Raw genomic sequence first — 26,859 nt, 5'->3', positions numbered from 1 at the left:
TGAAATTGAAGATGACTACCAATTTCTGCAGTCAGAAATGGATTGAAAATGCACTCAAGTTGCAATAATAACAATTACTAGTGATTACATTGCAAAAGTTAGAAGAAAAGGTTGGTAAATGACAAATATGGCCTTAGTGATTTAAAAAAAAAATACCCTAGAGGTTGCCTAATAGAACTTTGCAAGACCAACAACTTACTCATTGCAAATACCTTTTTTTTTTCAATAACATTGCTTGTGACCATACATTTGCCCTTCACCGGATAGGATACCGTGGAAGAAAACTGACTACATCTTTGAAAGAGATGATGGAGAAGTTCAATATCAACAGTGAGAACAAGGTCAAAGCCTACTGTGGAATGGATCATCCATTTCTCATTTGTATATTCAAGTTGAATATGGTCAAAATGCTAATAAGCCTATGGAAGCTAGGGTTGGACCTTGAATATAGACCTCATGTGAATTTTAAAAGAACATTTGAAGAATAAATTGGATGCATGAAACTCTTAATGACTGAAAACTAAACGTGAGATGCCGTCAAGGGCATCATACAGGAAGAAGGCAAAAGGTCATTAAAGACAAAAAATGGAAAAAAGACAAAAATGGATGTCTGAGAGATAGAAACTTGCCCTTGAACATAAAATAGTTAAAGTAAATATAGGAAATGATGAAGTAAAGTTGCTGGCTAGAAGATATCAAAGGGTAGCTCACAAAGAAAAAGAAAATTAGTAAAGAACTACAATTAGAAAACCAAAAGGGGAAATCATGTTCTGAATTCCTCAAGCTGAAAGAACTCAAGCATCAGTTTAAAAAAAAAAAAAAAGACTAAAAGGATGCCAAAGCTTGTCTTAGAAAATAGAGAAGTTAAAGGACATGGAAGAAAAGGTGAAGTAAGAAAGTGGAACATAAGCTTTTATAGAGTGTTTCAAAGAGACAAAACAGAATATTATAACGAAGTGTGCAAAACCTGTAGTTAAAAATTCAAAAAGGGAAAATGTGCTTAGCATTCCTAAAGCTGAAAGAACTGAAGAACAAATTCAATTCTTAAGTTGAAATGGTGGAGGATTCTGTGGGCAAAATACTGAATTCCACTAGAAACATCAAAGAAAGATAGATAGTCTCTGGACCAAAAATAATTGGTGCACTCCAGACAATTTCAGGAGATAGCATATAATCAGGAACCAATAGTACTGATGGAAAAAGTCAGAGCTGGGCTGAACACATTGGCAAAAAACCAGGCTCCATAAATTAGCAATATCAATTGCAATATTTCCACCACATGGATGCAGCCCTGGATGTGCTCACTTAAAAATACCAAAAAATTTAAAAAACTATTTCCTAAGTAATGAACTGCAAGAGATCCAGATTTATGCCCCAAAGAAAGGCAGCCCCAGAGAATGTAAGTATTCAATAATATCATTAATATTACATACATGTAAAATCTAGCTGAAGATAATTCAGGAATAGCCACACCTATTCATTGACAGGGAAATGCTGTCAACTCAAGCTGGATTCAGAAGAGAATGTGGAACAGAGCATCTCATTATTATCATCAAATGGATCTTGACTCGAAGCAGTATACCAGAAAGATATTTCCTTCTGTTTTATTGAGTATGCAAAGGCATTTGAATATGTGGACCATACAAATTATGAATAACATTATGAATGAGAATTTTAAAACATGTTTTTGCTCTTATGAAATGTGTAACTAGACCAAGAGGCATAATATAACAAGAAGATACTGCCTGTTTTTAAATTCAGAAAAGGTATATTTCAGTGTATTCAATGTTGTATATTTTTACCATAGTTGTTCTTCCATATAGAAATAATCCAAGAAGCTGGATTTTATTAATTATAGTATGATAGCAGGATTGGAGAAAGACTCATTTATAAGTGAAGACTTGAAATAGTTCAATAAGAAGAAAACAAAAATTCTCTCAAATTGTCCAATAAGAAGCATCATTATAAATCGAGAAAATATTAAAGTTGTAAAGAATTTAATTTCACTTGAATTCACATATACTTAGCAGTCAAACATGAAAAGTGGACATACTTGTTGCAAAAGCCCTGTTAAAAGTATAAAAGAGCAAAGATGTCACGTTGAGAACTAACAATCCAAGTGATCTCACATTCATGTAAAAGCTGAACAATAAATTAATAAAAATTAAAGATTAATTTATATATTTGGAATACGATGTTAGTGAAGAATTCAGAATATTATAATAAGTAGCAAGGAAACAGAATAAACTTGGGATGAAGTTCAACCAGCATATTTTTTAAGACACAAGGATAGTAAGAGTTTGCCTCAAATACTTTGGATGTGTTAGCTGAAGGTCCCTAGAGAGGGAGCTCACCGTTTTTAAAACAGAAGATCCGTCAAAAGAAGAAAACCCTCAGTGATTTGGATTGATAATGCCTGTAACAGCGGAGTGAACCAGGAATGATTGCGAGGCTGGCACAAGACTGGGCTGAGTTCCATTTTGTTGTATAGCATAGTAGGGTCACTATTGTCTGAACCAACTGAATATCAACTAAACACAAGAACAAACTCGAGCACAAAATGTGGTGGTTAGTTGAATGCATGTTGGATTTTACTTCCTCCATTTTTACCCTGTGGGTGAACTTTTGCCATTGCTTTTCTTCTTTAAGCCATGTTATTGTTGTTGTGTACCTCAGAGTCGGAACTGTCTCATAGCTGACTCTCCAGTGGGTTTTCCGAGTCGGTTAATCACAAGGGAGGAGATTGTCCATCCTTCTCCTGCAGAGCGGCTGGTAGCGTCTGGAATTCTAGTACAGTTTCTTGTCATTAGGCCATCAGAGCTCTCTCTTTAAGCCGTAAGTATTTTATTTATAAAATGAAAATCATTGTATCACCATCAAAAGAACGGTATGTTGTAAAGAGGATATGAAATCACATATTTATAGTTATTAAAGCACTGTATCTGAAAATAGTATACATACTCAATTGATGCAAACAATTATAGAATCCATGTCATCCAGGCTTTGAAAATTTCATATTGTCCCTGCTACTTTTGCCTCTCAGAAATATACCCAACCTTACGACCCAGCTCAAGTACTACTCTGTACATGGAAGCTCCTGAGCTCCATCCACCAAACATGCCATCATATCCTGCTCCTTAAATTCCTGTACCCTTTACTATCTACATGGTTACTTGACCAACTCCTCTTTATCTTACTTTGAAAGCTAATGTGTGTGTCTCAACACTCTCTGAGCCAGAAACCATGGAGAGAAGAATCTGTAACTTACACATTGTGCTCCAAAAAATTGTGTTACACAAGATTGTTACACAATGCTCATTGTGCCCCTTGCACTGTGTTATGTGCTCAAGTATTGGTTGATGAATGCAAATACAAATGACTCTGAATACAGATTACTACACATAAAAGGTACTTATCTTGTCCCCCAAATGCATGAGTTCTCATTGCTTCAGAAAACAGTGTTTTTCTATGGAATGATAACCACTTGTCTAGTTAAACATCATAAAGCTCAAGAAGAGTAATCTCTTAAAACTAGTCTCCACTCTGATATTTCCTTTATTTTTGGCTTTGATAAATCATTTAGCCTTGTAGCCTAACTTTGGACTCTATGTCATGCGGATGCTTGGCTATTAGTTTCATTAAGTGGCATTCCGGTAAAGAAATTAATCTTCAACGCAATACTGTGGAGAGCTCTGGTGGCCGAGTGGCAATAAATTATGCTGCAATCCCGAAGACATGCAGTTCAAGGCTACCAGCTGCTCTGTGGGAGAAGGATGGGCCAGAAATACATGTCCGTTTTATAAGAGGCCATGGTACTAAGGGTATTGTAGCTAATGTTAGATTGATTTGGCTGAAAGAAGGGAGTACCAGAGGAATGTCTATCTGTGTTTCATTGACTATGCAAAGGCATTTGACTCTGTGGACCACAACAAACTGTGGCTAACTCTGAGAAGAATGGGAGTCCCAGAACACTTGATCATGCTTATGTAAAACTTATAGTTGGACCAGGAGGCATCCTTCAGAACAGAGCATGGGAACCCTGCATGGTCCAAAATTGGGAATGGTGTACTCCAGGGATGTGTCCTGTCTCTATTTTCAATCTGTATGCAAACAGATTATCTGGGAGGCAGGGCTCTATGAGAAGAAATGTGGCATCAGGATTGGAGGAAGACTCATCAATAATCAGTGTTATGCAGATGACACAACAACGCTTGCTAAAACTGAGGAGGACCTGAATCACATGCTACCGAAGGTCAAGGACTGCAATCTTCAACATGGATTGAAGTTCAGTATCAAGAAAACAAAGATTCTCACCACTGGACCAATTGACAGCACCATCATAGATGGTGACAAGATTGAGACTGTTAACAGTTTCAGTTTGGTTGGCTCCACAGCCAACACTCTTGGTACCAGCAACAAGGAAACTAAAAGACATATTGCATTGGGAAAGTCTGCTGTCAGAGACCTCTCCAAAGCACTGAAGAGCAACAATGTCAGTCTGGAGACTAAGGTGTGCCTGATACAGACCATGGTCTTTGCAATCACTTGCTATGCATCAGAGAATTGGACAATGACTAGTGAAGACAGAAGGAGAATTCATGCCTTTGAGCTGTGGTGTTGAAGAAGAGTATTGAATGTACCATGGACTACTAAGAAAACAAACAGGTTTATCTTGAAGAGGGTGAAATCAGGCTGCTCCTTGGAGACAAGGATTCTAAGGCTTCATCTGACAGGTTTGGACATGTTGCAAGGAGGGACCAGTCCTTGGAGAGGGACATCATGCTTGGGAGGGTGGAGGGACAGTTCAGGAGAGGAAGATTCTTGATGAAATGAATTGATTCAGTGACTGGAGTAAGGGGGGTAAGTGTGTCAGGGACAATAAGATTGGCGCAGAATAAAGCAGGGTTTAGGGCTATTGTACATAGGGTCGCTATGAGTCGCAGGAAACTCAACAGCACATAACAACAACAAAATACTGCATAAGATCATTTAGAAATGGCTAGAATAGTGCATATAAAGGGTACTGTCAGAAGTTCAAGCAGTATTTAGAAGAGGCCATGTCACCAGGGATATCATTGCTGATGTCTGATGGATCCTGGCTGAAAGTAAGGAATACCAGAATAATGTCTACTTGTGCTTTATTGACTATGCAAAGGCACTTGACTGTGTGAATCATAACAGGTTATGATTGACATTGTGAAGAATGGGAATCCCAAAGCACTTAATTGTGCTCATATGGAACCTACACCTGGACCCAGAGGCTGTTTTCCTAACAGAGCAGGGGAGCTTTGCATGGTTTTTAAAATTGAGAAGAGTGTGTGTCAGGGTTGTGTTCTCTGTCCTATTCAATCTATATGCTGAGCAAGTTATCCAAGAAGCTGGACTCTATGAGAAGGAGTGTGCCTTCAGCATTGGAGGGACTCATCCATAACCTACATTATGCAGATTACACAACCTTGCTTTCTGAAAATGAGGAGAACTTGAAGCACTTGTTGCAGAAAATCAAGGGATGCAGCCTTCGGTGTGTCTTGCATCTCAATGTCAAGAAAACAAAGATTCTTACCCCTTGACTGATAGACAGCGTCATGATGGATGGAGAGGAGATTAAAACTGTCATCAGCTTCATCTTGCTTAGATCCACGATTGGTACCAATAGTCAGGAAATGAGGAGACACATTGTACTGGGAAAATCTCCAAATAGGGACCTTTTCAAACTATTGAGGAGTAATAATAGTTTGAGAACTAAGATGCATCTGATTGAGGCCATAGTCTGATTACTAGCTCTGCATCTGAGAGCTGGACAATGAATAAGGATGACAGGAAAAGACTTGATGCCTTAAAGCTGTGGTGTTGGAGAAGAGCATTGAACATCCCACAGACAGCCAGAAGAACTAACGGATGTTTTAGAGAGGGTGAAACTGGAGTGCTCTTTGGAGGCAAGAATGATGAGACTTTGTTTCACATACTTTGGGCATGTTGCTAGGAGGGGCTATTTTGTAGAAAAAAACATGATGCTGGGAAGGGTGGAAGGATGGCGAGGGAAAGGAAGACCTTCAACCAAGTGTATTGACACAGTGACTGCTGCAATGGGCTCTTCTGTATCAGGAAATGTGAGGATGGCACAGGATAGGACAAGGACCAGGTCTCTTGTTCAGAGAGTCACCATGAGTCTTACTCAACTCAATGGCATCTAACAACAGCAATAAAAGGATTAAAGTACTTTGAAATGTTTTTCCTTTTAAAAAAAGGAAAATGGAGTAAAGGTGTTTTTGTCTCTTTCTACATAATTACAATTACCATGTGTATTAGGCTGAAATTTGAGCTTTGAAAGACTTTCCTTTACCAGTACTTAAAATGTCAACCTTCATAAAGTATTTAATCATGTTCATTTGTCTTATTCATGAGAATTGAAACAAGACGTTGGTCTTCCTTTTATCCTTCGAACAGTTGAAAATTGGCCTGATTTAAAGAATTTAACTCCTGTGATTTTATGTGGTTGTCAGCGTTATTTTAGATTTCCTTGAACATTTGAGACTTCTTGTAATGTGTGTTTTTGCTTTAGCTGTTTTCAGAAACAATAATCTAAAGAGTGGTTTTTAATTTGTTTAAATGTTCTGCAATAAGTAAAAAAGTTTTGTGCTGGAAATGGAAAAATGGGAATGAAAAAGAGTGAAGACTAATTGATATATAAGCATTTCCTGAGCTGCAGGTTGTTGTTGTTGTTGTTGTTGTTGTGTGCTGTTGAATCTAAATCGACTCATAGCTGACCCTCCATTGGGTTTTCAGAGGCAGATTGCCCATCCTTTTCCATCAGAGCAGCTGGTGGATTTGAACAACATGACTTTGAGATTGCAGAGCAGCTCCTTACCACTAGGCCACCGGAGCTCATAGGCTGCAGGTAGAACTAAAAAATTTAAGAATCATAATACAAACTGGGGATTTTTCTAGTCTAATTCCTTCTCTCTTCCTACAAAAGATGGATTTTGCTCCAGATAACAAAATCTAACTAAACAGTTGTTTGGAAAGATAGAAGTTGGATTTTTCTCACATTAAAAAAGTACGTGGCAAAGGGCTGTTATGGTCCCATAAAGGATCCAGATGTCTTCCCCTAGCCCTGCCTAGTAGACCATTTTTACTCCCATGCTGTGTGCTCCAGTTCATAACTCATGAGTACATTAGCCTTACATCTACACTCCAGCAAAAGGAACAGGCAAGCATAAACGTGGCTGCCACCCCAACTGGCCACATTTATAGATTCTTACCCATGAGGGAGAGAACACGATCCAACACCTCTAGTTTCAAAAGAAGTTGGGGAAAACCAAAAATTTTTAGTATGGCACATTGTCACTCTATCACCATTTTAGAAGTAGCTAAATAGGAAAGGGGGAAAAGTTAGAAATAGGCAGTGTTCTCTGCATTCTTCCTGCAAATGAGAAATCTAAGGTGCCCTGGAAAGTCCAAGCCAGAAACCAATCAGCAGTTCAGTGCCCTTCCCACCAAATTAGTTGTTCCTGCCTCCCACCTCAAACTGGGAGAAATAAATTACATTCATGTAAACAATTAGTTTGTTTTCATTTTGTTTTTATTAGCCAGAGACATAACAGCCATTTAGATATTTTGATAAGCATGACATAACTAGTGTTATCACACCAAGCTTTTTAATAACAGTCATAAACAAATCACTTGACCCTTTTTATTAGCCCATGAATCCTTGCTACTGGTAAATACAAGGTTTCTGTTCAGTACAAGTCTCCTCCAAACACGTTTTTAAGACCAATTTGGCTTTAATTTTTTTCTTTCTTTTTTTAGTGTTGAAATTAGCTTACAGATTTCCGTTATCCTCTGGAGACCCATCAGTATTTTCCACAAATGTTTATCAAGGACTTACAACATATAAGAGACTATCCTGGTTGCTGAGTAGAATAGACAAGAGAAACATGGATTCTGTCCTCAGTGAGCTTCCCTGCTAGTGGGTGTTAGCAATTATGTCATCGTGATGGGAAGGGTATAGCCTATAGGGAACATGGGAGATGGCATCCTAACAGAGAACTACATTAGCATGGCACGTTGCAAGCCCAAAGAGACATAAAAACTAACCCCTTTGCAACAGTGCACCTTCTCCATGTAAACAGAGCAACAGCAAACAAATCATGCTATGTGTAAGTTCTGAGAAATTAAAACATAAAAATGTGACCAGGAGGCAAAAATTCCACCTCTTTATAAATCAAAAAGGGAGTTTAGAAGTAAAATTGCCTTGACTCAGAAAAATATGCATAAGATATATTTAGACAATAGCCATATAAACCAGAGATTTATTGCTCAGCTTTCAAAGAATCGTGCCAGTTTCTGTTTGGAGAGGTAGTGGAAGTTTATGTGCTCTATAAACCTCTCTAAACCCCTGATCCTCAAAGCTCAAACAGGGACCTTGCTCTTAGTGATGAAACATCTGAGGGTCTGAAGTCAACGATACCTCCTGGTTTAGCCAAGAAAAATATACTACAGAGAATAATGAGAATTAAGATTACCTTCCAGGAAGTTGAGGTCACTAGGAAAGGTTGGAGGAGATCCATAATGTACTAAGACAATAATAAAAGAGTAAGAAACGGGAGGTGAAATATGTAGGGCAGAGACTATGTCTCTATTCTTCATCCTTGATTCCCTCAGCCGAGTGCTTTGTACCTGGGAAGCTTTCAATAAAGATTGGAATGAATTGGATGCATGGATTCAACTGAAGATAAACAAAGAGAAAGTTTGAGAATAGGGAGTTCTTTCCATCTTCTGAATGTTGTAATAATATAGTAAATATTCAGGTGCACAATGAATCTGTATTTGCTAGCACTTACATGGTATATATAATGTGTGAGTTATCTCTCTAGGTACATTCTTTTTGTTTTAATTCAGAGCAGTTACCTTAATAGACATGCAGAGGAAGGCTGAACTTGAAATTATTTGATCCTCTTTATTGACCATTTCTGCAGTATTTTCAGTTGTTGGTTTAAACTTAGACCCCTTGACAAAGCATGTCCTTTGTGCTCCTTACCCACTGCCTTAAGCGCGGCGCCCCTTCCTGTCATGGCTTCCTGAGTGGTAGGTGTGCTCAGCTGACTTACGTCATATCCACAAACTTTTAGGAAAGTTTTTAACTTAGTTGTAGAGCATGCTAGTGCTCCTTGCAATGGCGTGGAATCTCATTTGTCTCTTGTAGTTTAGTGCAATTGAATCATCCCATGAGAATGAAAAGCAATTAAGTAACTGATGCTAACAAGGTACTGAAATAATCCTACAACAGAGACGAGGTGTTTATTTATTATTGGAATAAGTCATTGGTGAAAACATTGCATTGTCTTTCTACAGTAAGAATTTCCAGAGTTGATTTTTCAAATGCAGGCATCATAGACCTACCAAGTCCTACGTTTGAAGAGCATTCTAAAAAGAAGTAAGAGGGTTTGCGAGCATCGGTCAAGGTTAGCTCAAGTGCCAGTGCACAGCCTAATGGGAAACATTGTGATGGGATTTGAAGTAACTGGATAGTAAAGAGGAAAAGCAGCTTTTTAGTAAAGGCCCTATAAGTTCCCAGTTCAGGAAATTATTAAATTCATTAGCCAGATACTTAGAACCAGCTCTTAGTGCCCAGCCAAAGGAAAAACCAGTGCCAGCAAATGTTTTAAAACTACAACTAAACAAAAGTCAGGAAGCGTGTAATTAAAACTGTACCTTTATTGTATTGTAAAGAGTTTCACTGTGACATGGAAAATATTTAAAGGAGAAGGCTGTTTAGCTAATTTGTCTGCACGGGAACGGCTTTGTGGAGAAGTACCCTAAATTAACTGTAAGGCCACCCACCGAGCCAACCTCATAAAGGGCCGGCTGCTCAGCTTGGGTTTGTGTAACCGTTCAATAATTACTAGATAAATGCATAACTAAAAGCTCTATTACACTAATAATTTGTACTGAGATAGATGTGCGGAGCACCCTGCTGGGTTAATTTGTCATCCTCATAGCAAACTTCTAAAGAGACTCCTCTGCAGAGGAATTGTGTTAATATGTTGTCTCAGAGAGGGCAGGTAGAAGCCCTAAGACCCACTTGGCTCCTTGATCTTTTAGAGAGGCAAGGTGCCCCCAGGGTGAGTGCCAAAGAGAAGGCGAGGATGATTAACCAAGTGGACCTAGACGTAAACTTATCTTGACAAAAAGGCTGCTCTGACTGGGAGTCCCTTGTCCCTTCTCATGTGTGTGTGTGTGTGCGCGCGCACACACACACACATGCATGTTCATATACATACATGGACACACGCACGCTCTTTGTCTCTGCCTCTCGGTTTCGCTCTGTGTCTCTCATAGCCCTCATCCCATAGCCCTACATGCACAGTGGAGGCAGTGATCCTGAGTGGGGTCCCTTAGACATGCCTTCAGTCCTGAGATTTCCAAGTATATCACTTCTCCAGTAAATCACATAATGAGATAAGTCCCTGCAGTGCTTTCTTTCAAGTCTAAGCAGATAATCTCATGTTAATTCCATGTTTAGATCTGCTATCTGTTTTCCTTTATTTCAGAGTAGATTGAAAAATTCAAGATTGAGCTTCTCTCTCCTCTTTCCACGGAATGTGTCCTTTGGTCTTTTTCTCCCTCGCACACATGATTGCTGCTTTAAAATGAAACGCACATTTAAGCGTCAGTGCAGGGTTTCCAACCTCCCCGATTGACAGAACCATAAATCATGTTAAACTTAAGTGAATTACTGCAGCCTGGAACTGTAGCTTTAACAATGTTTATGTAGTATCAGCTTATCATCCATGTAGGAGAAAGTGGGTGAGCCGGATACTCAGAATGGGAATGTGCCTATTAATGCAGTTGCGGTACCACTGAGAGTGACTCAGTCCCTGGCTGTGTATTTTGTACTGCTGCAACCAGTATATTTAATCACTCCATGAATGGAATGGCTTTTTAAATGTATATTTCCACTATAAACTTACATTTGTCATTTCTTCATGTTACAAAGAAGTTGCTTTTTCCCCCCTCCCAAACAATTGCCTTTTACTTGGAAATAAAACATCCAAGCATCATTAAGGTTACCAAACTTTGCTACAGTCAGGGATCTGTGAACAAAGAATTCTGCAAGGAAAGGAACCATTTGACCTCTGAGAATTGTTCAGGTGGAAGCAGCCGTTAAGAAAAATTGGTCTTTGAATCATCCAGAGTAGACTTCAGGTCCCAGCCAGGCACTCTGGACCTGGGCACATCAGTTATCTTCTTCCAGCCTTTGTCTTCCCATCTGTGGGATACTTTAAAAAGTTAAGAAGAGGAGAAAATGAAATGGCATACATAAACAGCTTGGTATGTAGTAACTGTCCAATAACTGTTAATGATCTTGGTCCATATAGGCTTACTTTCTTGGAGGTTCTCCTGCAATGACTCTCATTTCCCTGGTTTTTCCTCCACAACTCTAGTTTACTCTAGCTGCTTGGTGGATGCGGGAGGAGCACGTGCTTCTCCTCTCAGGAGGAGGTAAGGTTCTAGGGAAGAGTGAGCATGATCTTCCTATCCCATCAGCTCCTTATCGCTAGAAGAACAGGGAGGGGGCCTTTCTGGGGAAACAGTTCACCCTTCTTCCCAGACTGGCTGCCTCTTAACCATGAACATGGTGAAGACTTGTCTTTGACATTCCTTAATTTGGCCATGGCTCTTTCTGAAGGGACCAGTAACATTTATTTTTGTTTGTTTACTGTAGTGTGTAAAGCCTGGGCCAGACTGACAAATGAATGATCCTAAAATGGAAAGACTGAACTTGTGTGATGCTAATAACTCATAATTCACTGCTATTGGTTGGAACAGACTCGTAACAAACCTTCTAGATGTTTTCAGATGGCTATAAATCACCTGAGAGGAGATTGTCCATCTTTTTCCCCTGATGAAGTTGGTAGATTCAAACTGAATTAGTAGAGCAATTGCCTATGGAATTCCCATACTTCCTACCTATTAACATTTACATTTGTCTTCCTGAAGTAATCGGAACTCATCTAGAAGATCCTATAAGCTATCATCATCTCTTTTTGTTGAAAATCATTATATAGTATCCTCCTTTATATTTAAGCTATCATTCTGTCTTTATATTAAGTTTAATTTGGCAAATAGGTATTGAGTAACTTAGTAATTACCAAGCACTAGTGAGCAGGCCAGACATGGTTCCTGGCCTCACAATCCAGCAGAAAAGACAGACATAAAACAAAGAATTACTGCCATGATACGTTTCTTGAAAAGGGGATTGGGATCAAAGAGGACTGAAGCATATGATAGCAGAGGTATTTAGAACATTTAGGAGGATTTAAATTTATTGTCTGAGTTTACATGGGGACTTCCCTGGGTGGTACACATAGTTAATGCCCTTGACAGCTCACTTGAAAAGTGGGATATTTGAATGTGCTCAGAGGCACCTTAGAAGAAAGACCTGGTCAAATACTTAAAAGTCAGCCTTTGACAGTCCTGTAGAGCACAGTTCTAATCTGATAACACGTGGGGTTGCCAGGAGTTGATGTTGATTCTATGGCAACATCTTCTCTTGAAATATGCTATGAATTTAGAAAATCTTGGAATCCCTATCTCGAGTTTTTTCATATCCCCAAATTCCTAAATATCATCGTGAGAGCTGTTGACTTGTTGCAGACACAAAAAGGATAAGAGCTATTATTAATTGGGACTTTCAACTGAAAGAAACATAGTCAAATTGTTTAACTATCCCCTGAAAAAGAGAAAATAATGTATTAGTTCATGCAGCTAAAGAGCCTCGACATACAGAACTAGAGCCGGGTGAATAGATAATGCCTTGAATCTTCTCTCAGCTTTGCACTCTTCTGTGGGAGCTTCATTTTTAGGCTAACGGTCCTCCAGTCATGGCACACATGATATAAGCAGCTCTGGCCTTAATTCCTATCAATTGTATCAATATAGAAACAGCTTTAGCAATCCCAAAAGAAAACAGACAGCTAGCTCATTGACTATGAAGCTAACAAAGGTCTTACCCCTGGAACTTTATGGTTCTAATTGACCTGGTTTGGTTCATTTATTCATGTTCAAACCAATGCATCTCTGATGATAATAGTTTCTCCTTAGTTTGGTATGAGTTACAAACTCATGCCTGGAGCCGTGATAGAATGAACTTAATCCTAACCAAAGAGATTTGAGGACAACAACAATGACCTTAAGCAAGCACAACTGGAGGTTGTGAGGATGGCATGAGGTCAGGCAAGGATTAGATCTCTTGTGCGTAGATTTGCTATGAGTTAGAGTCAACTCGATTACACCTAACAACAACCACAAAGACTAAACATTAGGGGTCTGTTTCCAGAAGAGGTGAAAAGCTGACGAGTAGGCAAAAAGTAGTAGCTAGATGCTACAGGTGATAATAAGCCTGTGTGAGCACTGGTCAGAGGGCTGTGCTTACACAAGAGTCAATGAACTTGTTCCTGTAGAACACAAGGCCAATCCAAGCCATAGAACTCTTAGCCCATGACATGACCTCCAAGGTCACTTAAAAATCCTTTAATCTTTAATTACCAATTATCTGGTGTTGGTGCATCACATTGCATAATCCTGATTACTGTCTATATAACTATTTTTTAAATAGTACTAAAATTAATAAGTCAAAATGTAGTATGCTACCAGGCACATAATAGATTCTTAACACATAATAAGTGAATTACTCTACTATGTAGTAATAACTAGTGGCAAGAAGCTGTGCTGCAGTCCCGAAGGCATGTGGTTCAAATCCACCAGCTCTCCACAGGAGGGAGATGGGCAATCTCCTCCCATGCAATTAACTGCCTCTGAAAGCCCACAGGGGTCAGCTATGGGTCGGTTCTGACTCTACAGCACACAACAACAACACATTAATTCTAATCCCCAGAAAAATCTTTTCAATGAGTGTTATTGCCTGCAAATTGCAGACAAGGAAGTGCTAAATAATTATTCTTAAGTAACATGGGAAGTGACTGATATAATTTGATTTCAAGCCCAGGGCATACCAAAGACATATGATTCCCATTTTGCAGTGGAGGATACTAAAGGCACAGAGGCCAGGCACAGGGCTAGTTGGCACCCAAGTGGAGATGGAACCTTGGCCTTCTGACTTAAGACACTAGCCTGACTCTTCTCTAGCTTCCTCTTGCATAAAATCTACCAAGAATGGAAATAAATCATCAATCCGATTGAGTAAATTGAAGAAAATACTTTAAAAGTAATCAAGTTAATCACGTTGCTCAGAGATGGGCTTAAACTACAATGTAAACTTGACAGTTTAGTAAGGAAAGTAACAAATCAACTTATGCCTTTATGTTTGTTGTGGAATTTTGTTTGAGGAATTTTGGCTTTTTTGGTGGTTTGGGGTTTTTTGCTATTTTTTTCAAAAACTCTCAAGAAATAGTTGCAAGCAATGTAGCGTTTATTTACCTGTTGAGAAGCTATTGTGCATCAGTGGATCTTTTGAGATTCATTTTCTCATGACTGCTCTTTGTAAAATGTTGGTATATTTCCAGCACATTGTTAGAGGGAGGATTCCTTATTTTTGTTAATTTTTTTAATCCTCCAATCTATGGTTATTGGTAATGGGGTTTTTCCTCTCATGTAGTTGTTTTGAATTCATATTTTAGTCACTTTTTATCTCTTTTCTAATAATATTCCTTGCACATTACATAGCAGTTCATAGTCCTTCAAGGAACTTGAAGGGAACAAAGGTTCTTGTGAACTTTGCTTATTAAACACTCACTCTTCATATTTCCGGTAATACAGCTGTTGCATGGTGGTTGACCGCATTTCACATCAGCCATCATGGGAGCTTAACCAATTAGTGTGCGAACTTGGTCAATTTGGAAATAACTTAATATCTAGAAAAAAATTTCTTAATGTTTAACGCACATATAATTATCTTGTTTCAGATGTTTTTAGATTTCAGTTATATTACTATGGATCAATTCTGCTGAGTTACTTGTAAACAAAATCTCAGACACTGAATTCCACACACTCTGTGGCATATAAATCTTGATGCGAGCTTCAGTGATTGCTTTGTTCAAATGCCTCATTTTCCAGATGTGAGAACTGAGGGAGTGAGAAGTTGCCCACATTTATAAGGATAAATTATGGTTAAAAATTAAACTAAAACAGATTCCTTTATCTAATCAAGAAGTTTCCCTAGAAAGTATCATAGATCTTTTAAAACATTTTTTGGCTGTCAACAAACATTAACTCCTTGATAAACAACTTTCAATACCTAAGACCTTATAAGACAAAGAATGGCTACTCCCATTGTGTCTTTGTTTTAGAAAAGCAAAGGAAGTCTGTGTTCTGAATCTAGTTAACTTAGATGACTATTCCTGAGTAGCAAGAGTCTATCTGGTGAAGAATGTCAGGGTGGACACTCTAAAAAAGATACTAGGTCTAATTGGGGGGGGGGGATAGAATCTAGAGAAAGACAGCTCATATAGTTCTATGTTTTTTTGAGACTGAGCTTTAAACAGATGGATATATGAGAGAAGAGAAAAGAAGGAAGGGAAGGGAAGGGAGACTAAAAACATACTTGGCCAACAAAGAATCTTTATAGACAGTTGTATTTATTAGGGTAAGACTGCAACTATCATGTCAGCTTTGGTTTTGTATGTTATTGTTTAGATTCTCAATGCCTCGCATTATATCCATAAAGGCAGGCTATTCGACACTGCACATATATATGTTTTCATTTGTTCAATACACTCAAAGGCAACAGTTATCTCTCATTCTACTATCCCCTCTACCCAGCATGTTCTAACAGGAGAGATCCTAACACAGTGAAGCTAATTCCAGTATTACTCATTTCCTATCACTCAAATTCATGAAGCATTGCATATTTTTAATAACACCCTTGGTCCCAGCAATCGGGAAATAAGGAGATGCATTGTACTGGGAAAATCTGCAGTTAGGAACCTCTCCAAATTATTGAGGAGTAATGATGCCAGTTTGAGGACTAAGGTGTTTCTGATTCAGGCCTTAGTCTTTCCAATTACTTGCTATGCATCTGAGAGCTGGACAATGAATAGATGACAAAAGAAGAATTGACACCTTTGAGCTGTGGTGTTGGAGAAGAACACTGAACATCCCATGGACAGCCAAAAGAACAAAGAGATAGGTCTTGGATAGTGCAGCTGGAGTGCTCTTTGGAGGCAAGAATGTTGAGGTTTTACTTCACATACTTTGGGCATGTTGCTACGAGGGGCTATTCCTTGGAGAAAGACATGATGTTGGGAACGGTGGTGGGTCAGTGAATGAGAGGAAGACTCTCAAAGAGGGGAATTGATGCAGTGACTGCTGCAATGGGCTTTTGTGTTTCAGGAAGTGTGAGGATGGTGTAGGATAGAACAGGGTTATAGAACAGGGTTCAGATCTTTAGATCATAGGGTTGCTGCGAGTCATATTTGACTTGACAGCACCTAACAACAGCAACAATAACCTTTCCACCACAGTATTATCAATAAAATAAACTGTTTACTGATCATTTACCCATGTGAAGATCCATGCCATTTACATACATTGTATACTTTGGTTTGAAGTATTAAAGGAAACTCTGGTGGCTTGGTGGAAAGGTGTTGCACTACCAACCCAAAAGCACACAGTTCAAACCCATGACCTGCTTGTGCATGAAAGATGAACAATCTCCTTTTATGAGATTTACTGTCTCTGAAAACCTAGAGGGGAAGCTGTGAGTCAGCTCCCATGGTCAGAACAACAATAACTACAATGAGGACATTATACAGATGATGGAACAGTTGTAGAGTAACCCAGAAACTCAAAAGATATTAAATGGTAGAGCTGTAACTTAAACCATGTCCATTTGACTCCAAAGCCTATTGCCTTCCTATTACATGCACTGTCCTTCTAGTTGAGTCATATCTGAAATTTGGAGTGATGCTCAAATGTGGAGGTTGTCAGCTCACACAGACCAACACATTACAGTGGTAAGGAGTGGCAAAAGGGGTAAAGAGCTATGAGAATGACTAAGAGAATTAGCAAAGTTCTAGAAGATGAGCAGATTGGTTTGGGAAAGCTTCAGAAAAACAAACCCTCAACAGAAGGGCTGGTAGAGGTAAGGGCATGGTTTGATAGAGAAAGGGTAGATGACAAGTGCTCCACTGACAGAGAGAATGTAGCAGGTGTTTGGACATTGATCAAGAATTCTGTGGATCTAGACCAGGGGGCAGCAGACTACAGTGCAAACTACCTGCTTCTGAAAGGGAAAGTTTTATTGAGATAGAGCCAGACAGCTTTCTTTATGTATCATCTATGGCTGTTTTTACCCTACAACAGCAGTTGAATAATTGAAACAGAGATCATATAGCCTGCAAAGCCTAAATTATTTACTATATGACCTTTACAGAAACATTTGCTGACCCCTGATTTAGAATATAAGCCAGAGCTTCGAAGCAGGAAAGGTCTATAAGTAGCTAAAATTGATCAAGATAAAAATTGTGTATGTGGCGGACCCTCTGCTTTTTCTCTTTCTCTCTTCTTTCTTTCGTTTTTTTTAGTGAAATGGGATCTGCTTTCCCAAAGGTCACTAGAATTTAATCTGTGCCCAGAAACTCCATATAATTCAAGTGAAATAGAAATATATCAACCAGAAATACATTATATAGTTTCATGTTGTTCATTTGGCTTGTCTTGAGTCATTGAGCATATTCCTTAGAATTGACTTCTCCTAAGGGGTTGGAACCATTGCCAGTTTGTCTTCTGTTATCTCTGTTAAAATAAATCCAGTAACTCCAAGCTTCTAGATTTTTATAAATGGAAGGTCTGACTGGAGCACCAGAGAAAGAAAGTCAGGAATAGGCTGAGGGTATTAGATGTCTTACTTGTTGCCTTCATGAATAACTTCCTCCCTTGTCATGAGACCAGAAGAGCTGGATAGGAAGGACTCAGATGCCATCACTGGATATTTTGATTAAAGATTTCATAGAAGAATCCTCATCAAAAGAGTTGAAAATGAAGAACAGAATTTCAAATTCTCGTTTAGTCTAGACTTCATGGAACTCCTGAAAGTATTGCCCTAAGATAATCTTTAAGCTTTAAGCCCAGAATATCCCCTAAAGTCATCGTAAAACCAAACAATAACTTAGCTAGTTTTTTTTTTAAAAATGAAAAAAATCTGCCTTGACCATCATGCCTTTTGAAAAATTCTCTCTAAGGAATCAAACTGACAACAGCAACTCAGAAGACTAGGTAGGAACCTTCCTGAGCAGTGACTCTATGTTAATGAGGGAAAGCATGAGAATGTTAGTGCAACTCAAAAATGTTATTGCTTTCCCTTCATTGTTCGTGTCTGGAGTCCCTGAATTGGTATATGTTTTGTTCTGTATGTTCTCAACAACAGCAATAATTTTAGGGGAACGGGGGGAAAAGTGACATCTGATCCATTTGTGATTGCTAAATTAGAAGTATAGATCACTAAAATAGATTTCTTAAGGATAAACTTTAATGATGTAGTTATGAATTTCTCAAGAAGCAAAACAACAGCAATTGGCAACCCAAACAATTCAACTTCCTTTTGCCCTTATTAGAAGACTCCTCTTGTCATTGTGGTTTTTCTAGTAAAGAATTTCTCCCTCTACCATCTTCACTTTTTAACAGGTTGCCTTGTTAAACAGCTTTACCGTCTATACATGAGTCCTCAGAAATTCTTAACGCCACCTTTTGCATTACGGAATTGGCTATTTTTGTCTCAAGAACATCTTACTGTTGAAGACAGATGAGTAGCTTTTTCTTTTAACAGTGCTAACAGAGGGAGACAGTTTGGAATCTTACTGGTTGCCACCAGCTTAGTATTGATTAACAGTAAGGCTGTGAAGTTTTGCAAATGCCAAGGCTTACTTGTGAAGGAGGAAGGCTGCACAGAATGCTGTCTGAAGAGCACACTGCACCTGAAGGAGGATTAGATTTCATTGTCTGTGCTGCTCTCTTGACAGCTTTCCTTTGGAGCCTCCCACAAAAGAGAGTAGGACTTAAGGGCTGGTGCCAGAAAGCAAAAACTAATGTGAAAAGCATCCAAGTCTCAGTCCAATCTGTGGGAATCCGCAACGGTTCATGTACAAGGAATAAAGCAATTAAGACAATGTCAGAGTTACACAGATGAACATATTTCAACCCTGAAATTTCAGTTTGAGGAAAAATGTGGAAGGCTTATTGTGTTATTGGGATTCTTAGAGGGTGAGCTTGGGAAAAACGGCTAGAAATTTTAAGGAGAGATTACATTTAACTATCATTTTCTTTCCTAAGACTTGAAAGAGACATGGTTCCCAGTCTTTATGTCCACACCTCCCTGAACCATCTTCTTTTGCATGGCTTACCCGGGCTGTTCTCTCTTGCCCTCCTGTGCAGTAGAGGCAACACCAACTCCTAGCCACCCCATGTGGAAAGGGCAGAATAGTCACATATGATTTTCATGGCTTTAAACTTAATGGCAGCAAACCACCAGGTCTTCCTCCTCAGGATCAGCTAGGAGAATTCAAACCACCAGCTTTTCATCAGTGCTCAGGTGTTTAACTGCTGTGCCACCAGGGCTCCTTGTCTGGCTACTTCTAGTTATGGCTACATTCTCACATTCTCCCTCCCTCCCCTCCCCCATCTTCCGTCCCCTTCTTTCCTCCTCTTCTTCCTTTTCCCTTCTTTCTTTCCTCCCCCTCCCCTTTCCCCTTCTTTCTCCCTCTTTCTCCTCCCTCTCTTCCCTCCCCCACCTCTCCTCCTCTCTCTTCTCTCTCCATCCCTCTCCCCTTCCTTCCCTCATTCCCTCCCTTCCCCTTCTCCCCTCTTCCTTCCCCCTTCTTTCTTTTCTCCCTTCTCCCTCTTTCCCTTTTCCCCTTCTCCCCTCCTCCTCACTCTTCCCTCCCCTTCTTCCCTCCCTTCCCCTCTCTCCTTCCCTCCCCCTCTCTTCCTTCCCTTCCCCAACTCCATCTCTTTCCTCTCCCTCCTCCCTCCCCCTTTCTCTTCCCTCCCTCTTCTCCTTCTCTCTCTTCTGGTCCCCTCCCCTCCCCCCTTTCCTTCCCCTCTTTCCCTCTCTCTCCTTTTTCTTCCCCTCTTCCTTCTCCTCCCTTCTCTCCTCCTTCTCTCTCCCTTTCTCTACCCCTCTTTCTTCTCTCTCTCTCTCCTCTCTTATTCTTCCCCCTCTCTCCCCTTCCCTTTTTCTCCCTCCCTCTCTCTCTTTCTCTCTCTCTCCTCCTTGAAATTTGAGCCAATCCATGGTTTTCAGAGTTTATAAATGACACAGAAGGAGATTATCCATCTTCTTTCCTTGGATTAGCTGGCAGATTTGAACCATTCTGCTATAATTTGCCTCTCCAAGGCCTCCTCCCTATAGTGGATTCTCAAATTAAGACTCACTTGTTGGAACCTATAAGACTGTCAACACAGGTAATACAGTAACGAGCTTGACCTCTCCAGTCTTCATCAATTCCGCTCTAAATTAGAAAGCAATTTTAAGTTTTAACAAATTAACTGTGTTTAGTTTTAACTTTTTTTCTTTAAACTAAAAACAAGAGAGTAGTCTTTTTAAAAAGGGTGTGGTGGCATTCAAATAAGCCAACTTGGTGGTGTTCAAATATGTCTCCCAGCCTGCCTGACCTGCTTGCTTTCTCTGTTTCTAGCATCCAGTAATGTGATTATTTTGTGATGCACGGCTGCACCTTGTACTCTTGGTTCTCTACTTCTTAGTTGTGGCTGCTTTGTTCTGAATGTGTAGGCTGTACCATTACAGCCAGAGAAACTTGATCAAATTTCTTTCCTTCTCATCATATTTGTATTCTCTGTGAAAATATTGAGCAACTATTTTAAATAGGTCTGGCCACTTGTTAAAGTTTAAGCCAATAGTGCCATCCATCCAGAGCTGAGATTTTTCTGACGCTCATTCCTACCACTGACCTAAAATCCTCAGGGCCATGGGCCCCAGAAGCAACCAATTCTATATTGCCTTTTAATGCACAAAATTGTATTACCATCAGCTTGGATACAGATGCACTGCAATAAACTGTAACTACTTGAGAAAAGTCTTCATTGACACTCAAGTAAATAATGCACATTTTAAAGAATCTAAATATGCATTTGCCTAATGTGCTATAATTTTTAATTGTGTCAACTACTCACACACACTTTGAAGAAGAGAAGCTTTTCTGGCATCAAAAATTGGGACTCACACTATTCCTTGTGTCTTCCATTAACATCAGATGGATGCATAATGGCCATTTCTCTGATATAAGGCTTAAACTGCCAATTTCAAGGTAGATGTAATAACTTTTACTGATTGATGTGTATCGAACAGCACCTTCTAAAACAATTTAAGAAACATGTTCGCCAAAAGCATGTTAATATTAAACAATATCCAAGTTAAGGCAAAAGAAAATATAGACAAAGAGGGAAAATCAGTTAGCCATTGCTTAAATCTTAAGGTGGCTTACTCCACAGGAAGTTACTCAAAGGCCAGTCCTTTCTGGCAATTCGAATTCACCAGCTGCCCTACAGTAGAAGGATGGGTAATATCCTCATATGACACACAGTCCTAGAAACCTGATCAGCTATGACTTAGTGCCAATTGGCAACTTGGTGCCAGTGAGTAAATGAGTGAAAATTCTAAGTCTCAGCTTCTACAACAAAGAAAGGAAGCAAGAAAATGGATGGATCATATTATCCAGCAGAAGGAGAATAGCAGGTTATCTAGAGAAATAGTATATCTTTCATAATGTTCAGTAGAACTTTGTGATGCCTGTAACACAACTATTTTCTATTTAAAGACATGAAAGCTGAGCATACTGAATGACTTTTACTTAGTCCACAGTGAACTGATGACTGAACCAAAAAGTTCTAGCCTTGAGAAAGTGGAGGTTGTAAAAGATGACCCTTCAGAATGCAGACACAGCAGTTGTCTATGTTTAAACTTCAGGCTGAATGATTTCCTGGTATTAATTAAGAATTAATTGATCCTCACAAATCAGTCATTGTAGAATTAATTCACTGTAATGACCATGTGTTCTTAGAGTTGTGTTAAAATAAAGCAGACACCACATGGAAAAGGCAAAATAAATAGGCTCCAGTAACCTATCATAAAAGAATAAAAGTCCAAGTTGATGTTGTTGGTGATTTTCTTTTAGATAATTAACAACAACAAACCCCAGAACCTAACACCAAAAGGTAAAAAACAACAACAACCAAAAAAGGCCCTCACTATGCTGTACCAACTCATAGCTGTCCTTCTGCCACCTTTTGTTGTTGTTGTTGTTGTTATGTGCCGTCGAGTTGTTTGCGACTCATATCGACCCTATGTACAACATTCCTTAACTGTGCTCTATCCTGTGCCAGTCGCGCTGCCTCTGACACAGCCATCCCGATTACCCCAGTCACTGAATCAATCCATCTCATAGAGGGTCTTCCCCTCTTGTGCCGTCCCTCCACCCTCCCAAGCATGATGTCCCTCTTCAAGGACCTGTCCCTCCTTGCAACATGCCTAGAGTACGTCAGACAAAGCCCCAGAATCCTTGCCTCCAAGGAGTAGCTTGGTTTAACCCTCTCTAGGATGAATCTGTTTGTTTTCTTGGCAGTCCATGGTACATTCAATACTCTTCTCCAGCACCACAGCTCAAAGGCATCAATGCCGCCTTTTAGGGACTATAAATTACATGGAAGGAGATTGTTCATTGAACTTCCAAACAGGCTTCCCCACTAAGCTCATTATCCCTTTTTGGTAATTTGCACCCCACCCCGACAAAAAAAAATAAGATAAAAATAAAGAGCGTAAAAATGCTTAATATCAGTGAAGGAAGTGATTCTTTCATGCTGTTGAAATCCGGTCTTTGGAGAAGGATGTCATGCTTGGGAGGGTGGAGGGACAGCGCAGGAGGGGAGACCCTCTATGAGGTGGATTGATTCAGTGACTGGGATAATCGGGATGGGCGTGTCAGAGACAGTGAGATTGGCACAGGACAGAGCAGAGTTTAGGGCTGTTGTACATAGGGTCGCTATGAGTTGCAAGCGACTCATCGGCACTTAACAACACCACCAATTTCTTTATAATCACCTTAATCTACCTGATCTTCATTCGCGTGAATCCCTCTCTTCCCATAGGCAGTGTGCTCTCTGTTGGTCATCACCAGTGCTTAATCAAACAGTGACTCATCACTTTTCATTGAGCAACGGAGGACATCCTTCAAGGTCTCCTTGGTGGGTGCTCTTGACAGTGGAGTTGTCACATTTTTGTGTGATAGGCTGGAAACGTCAAGTGTATCATTTTGTATTGTTCAATACAATTGAAACTAATTGAAGGAATACTACATTCCAGGAATATTAGGAATGTTACATTCCTAGGAATGCTAGAAAGTATTCCCTCAAATGCAGGGTACTGCACCAAAGTGTTTTTTCCTGCTAGCAAAGAACACTGTACCATATTAATTGAAACAATTCTTTTGGTCTATTTTAAAGCCAATAACACAATTTCAAGAATAAGTAATGGTCAGAACCATTTAACTTTTTGGCTTGTGGGTTTTAACTCAGAGACCTAAAATTCACCACCCACTGTATGAAACCTTAATTATTTCCAACTTTCCTACAAGCTCCCTGGCTGTTTGCCAGACAGAGAAAAAAAAGTTTTAATTTTGTACTTATTTATAAAGACTTATTTGAAGGACTGTAGTCTTCAATATGTATTGAAGCTCAACATCAAGAAAACAAACTGACTGGCAACATCATAATGGATGATTGTTGACAGCTTCAGTTTGCAGTCAACGCTCTTGGTACCAGCAGCCAGGAAATTAAAAGAAAAATTGCTTTGGGAAAGTCTGCTCTCAGAGACCTCTCCCAAGTACTGAAGAGCAATGATGTCAATCTGGAGACTTAGGTGTGCCTGATACAGGTCATGGTCTTTGCAGTTATTTGCTATGCATCAGAGAGCTGGACAATATCTAGGGATGATAGAAGGAGAGTTGATGCCTTTGAGCTTTGGTTCTGGAGGAGAGTATTGAATATACCATGGACTGCTAGGACAAACAAGTTTGTCCTGGAGAGGGTGAAGCCAGGCTGCTCCTTGGAGCCAAGGATTCTGAAGAGCCGTTTGACATACTTTGGACATGTTGCAGGGCGGGATCAGTCCTTGGAGAGGGACATCATGCTTGAGAGGGTGGAGGGACAGTGCAGAAGAGGAAGACCCTCAATGAGATGGATTGATTTACTGGGGAAATGGGCATAGGTATGTCAGAGACAATAAGATTGTCAAGGGATAGAGCAGGGTTTAGGGCTGTTGTACATACAGTCACTATGAGTCACAGGTGACTCAATGGCACATAGCAACAACACCTTATTTATATAGGAATTTTATTAATTTCTGATAATTCGTTCATTCAGCAGTTAGATGCTGTCGGGTGAACAATTGAGTGGATGGGCAAAGTTACTTTCTGAGATGGGAAAACTTAGAAATAAGGAAGTTTTGAGGAAAAGGATAACTAGAATTCCTGTACATTGGTTGGGTCTAATTGGAGATGCCATAGTTAATTGTATGATTGAGTGTAAAATTTTGTTTGTTTGGGCTCAGTGCTTGTCAAGAGCCCATAATAGGAGTTTGTGGATAGTTGGATGGATTAAGGTTGGAATACAACCTCAAAGGTCATCAAAAGAGCATAGATTATACTATTCTCTTGATTCCAAACCCCCATTTCTAAGCTTTTAGAACATAGTCCTCAAACTCAGACGCACTACTGTTGAGTTAGTTCCAATTCTTAACAACCTTCTATCAAGTTTCTGAGACTGTAAATCATACAGAGAGGAGACTTCTAATCTTTCTTTCTTGAAGCCACTGGTGGATTTGAACCACTGGAGATGTGTGGCCTTTGAGCTAACATCACAACTAACTATGGACTGTGCCACTAGATCTCCTACTCAATCCTAGCCATTTCAGTTATTGCTGTTGTGGTTGTTGTGTGCCATCGAGTAGCCTAAGGCTCATCATGACCCTATATACAATAGCTCTGAATTTGGCTCTGTCCGGAGACAGCCTATCTTATACACACCTACCCCATTATCCCAGTTACTGTTTCAGTCCATCTCAGCCGGGGTCTTCCTCTCCTGTGCCGTCCCTCTACCTTTCCAAGCATGATGTCCTTCTCTAGGTCCATCCTGGACATATGCTCAAAGTATGTGAGATGGAGCTTCAAAATCCTTGCATCCAAGGAGCAGCCTGTTTTCACCCTCTCCAGGGTAAGTCTGTTTGTTCTCTTGGTAGTCCATGGTATGTTCAGTACTCTTCTCCAGCACCAGAAATCAAAGGCATCAATTCTTCTTCTGTCATCCTTTGGTCATTGTCCAGCTCTGTGATGCATAGCAAGTAATTGCAACATCCATGGCCTGAATCAGGCAGACCCTAGCCTCCAGACTAACATCATTAGTTAACAAAAACACTCAACCTTATGGATATTCCAGTAAGAATAAAGAAACCAAGGCATGTGATGAATAAAACTCAAAGGTAAAAGGAATTCATTGCCATTGGATTGGAACGGACACATAGCTCACCCTTGAGCAAGTTTCTGAAGGCTGTAGATCTGAAGGACAGAGACTGACTTTTTTTTTTCTCCCATAGAGACACTGCCTTTGGATTAGCAGCCCAAGTCCTTACAAATTACATCACCAGAGTTGTTGTTCTTAGGTGCCCTTGAGGCAAGTCTGACTTGTAGAAACTGTATGAATAATTGACCTGAACCCTGTTCTATCTTGTGCCATCCTCATCATCTCTGACAAACTTGTACCCATTACTGCAGTCATTGTGTCCATCTATTTCATTGGGGGGTCTTCTTCTCTTTCCAAATATGATATCCCTTTTTAAGGAATAACCTCTCCTAGCAATATATCAAAAGTATGAGAGATAAAGTTTCATCATCTTTGCCTCCAAGAATCACTCTTGGCTGCACTTTACCCAAGACATATCTTTTTGTTCTTTTGACAGTCCACGGGATACTCATTACTCTTCTTCTATCATCCTTCTTCATTATCCAACTCTTAGATGCATAGCAGGTAATTGAAAAGACTCTGGCCTAAATCAGATGCACCTTAGTCATCAAACTGACATCATTGCTCTTAAATATTTTGGAGAGGTCCCTGACAGCAGACTTACCCAATGCAGTGCTTTCCTGATTGCTGGTACCAAAGATGTTTATTATTGATCCAAGCAAGATGAAATTGTCAGCTTCAATCTTTTCTCCATATATCATGATGTCTGTTGGCCCTATAGTAAGGACCTTTGTTTTCTTGATGTTGAAATGTAATCCACACAGAAGGCTGTAGTTCTTGAGCTTCTGCAGCCAGTATTTCAAGTCCTCCTCAATTTTCAGCAAACAAGGTTTTGTCATCTGCATAATTTAGGTTATTGATGAGCCTTCCTTCAATCTTGATGCCACATTCCTCTTCACAGAGTCTAGCTTCATGAATTATTTGGTCAGAGTACAGAATAAGTATGGAAAAAGGATACGTCTCTGACACATATTGTCCTGATTTTAAACAGTGCCGTGTTACTTTGCTCCACAAGAGTAGGAATACTTTTTTACAGCCCTGACCTGTGCCAGTGGAATAGTGGTAGAAAGGGGGACCTTTCTTGGGTTTCTCTTCAGCATTCTATGAATCACTCTTGGTAGCTTATTTTCCAAAAATTTGGACATTCATATATTTTATCTCTCTGGAAACTCTGAATTTAAGGAATTAAACTGCAAAACATAAGGAAAGGGGGGATCCTCTCATCTACTCTTAATTGAGGGACATTTATCTGGCTCTAATTGAGAAAAAGCTGCTAACTTGCCATTCCTTTGTTTGAATATCTTTAGCTCG

General features: G+C 39.6%; 1 protein-coding gene across 3 annotated transcripts in view; it reads left to right on the top strand.

Moving 5' to 3' along the window:
• Positions 1–26,859, top strand: part of NFIA (nuclear factor I/A) — a 522,110-nt gene that overhangs the window by 418,201 nt on the left and 77,050 nt on the right. The gene's annotated exons all lie outside the window — the stretch shown is intronic.

The sequence above is a fragment of the Elephantulus edwardii genome, unplaced genomic scaffold (assembly GCF_000299155.1).
Source record: "Elephantulus edwardii isolate Elephantulus edwardi_28Jun2011 unplaced genomic scaffold, EleEdw1.0 scaffold00005, whole genome shotgun sequence".
In the NCBI taxonomy this organism is placed as follows: domain Eukaryota; kingdom Metazoa; phylum Chordata; class Mammalia; order Macroscelidea; family Macroscelididae; genus Elephantulus; species Elephantulus edwardii.
The sequence above is the reverse complement of the archived record's forward strand: the minus strand, read 5'-3'. Positions and strand labels throughout refer to the sequence as shown.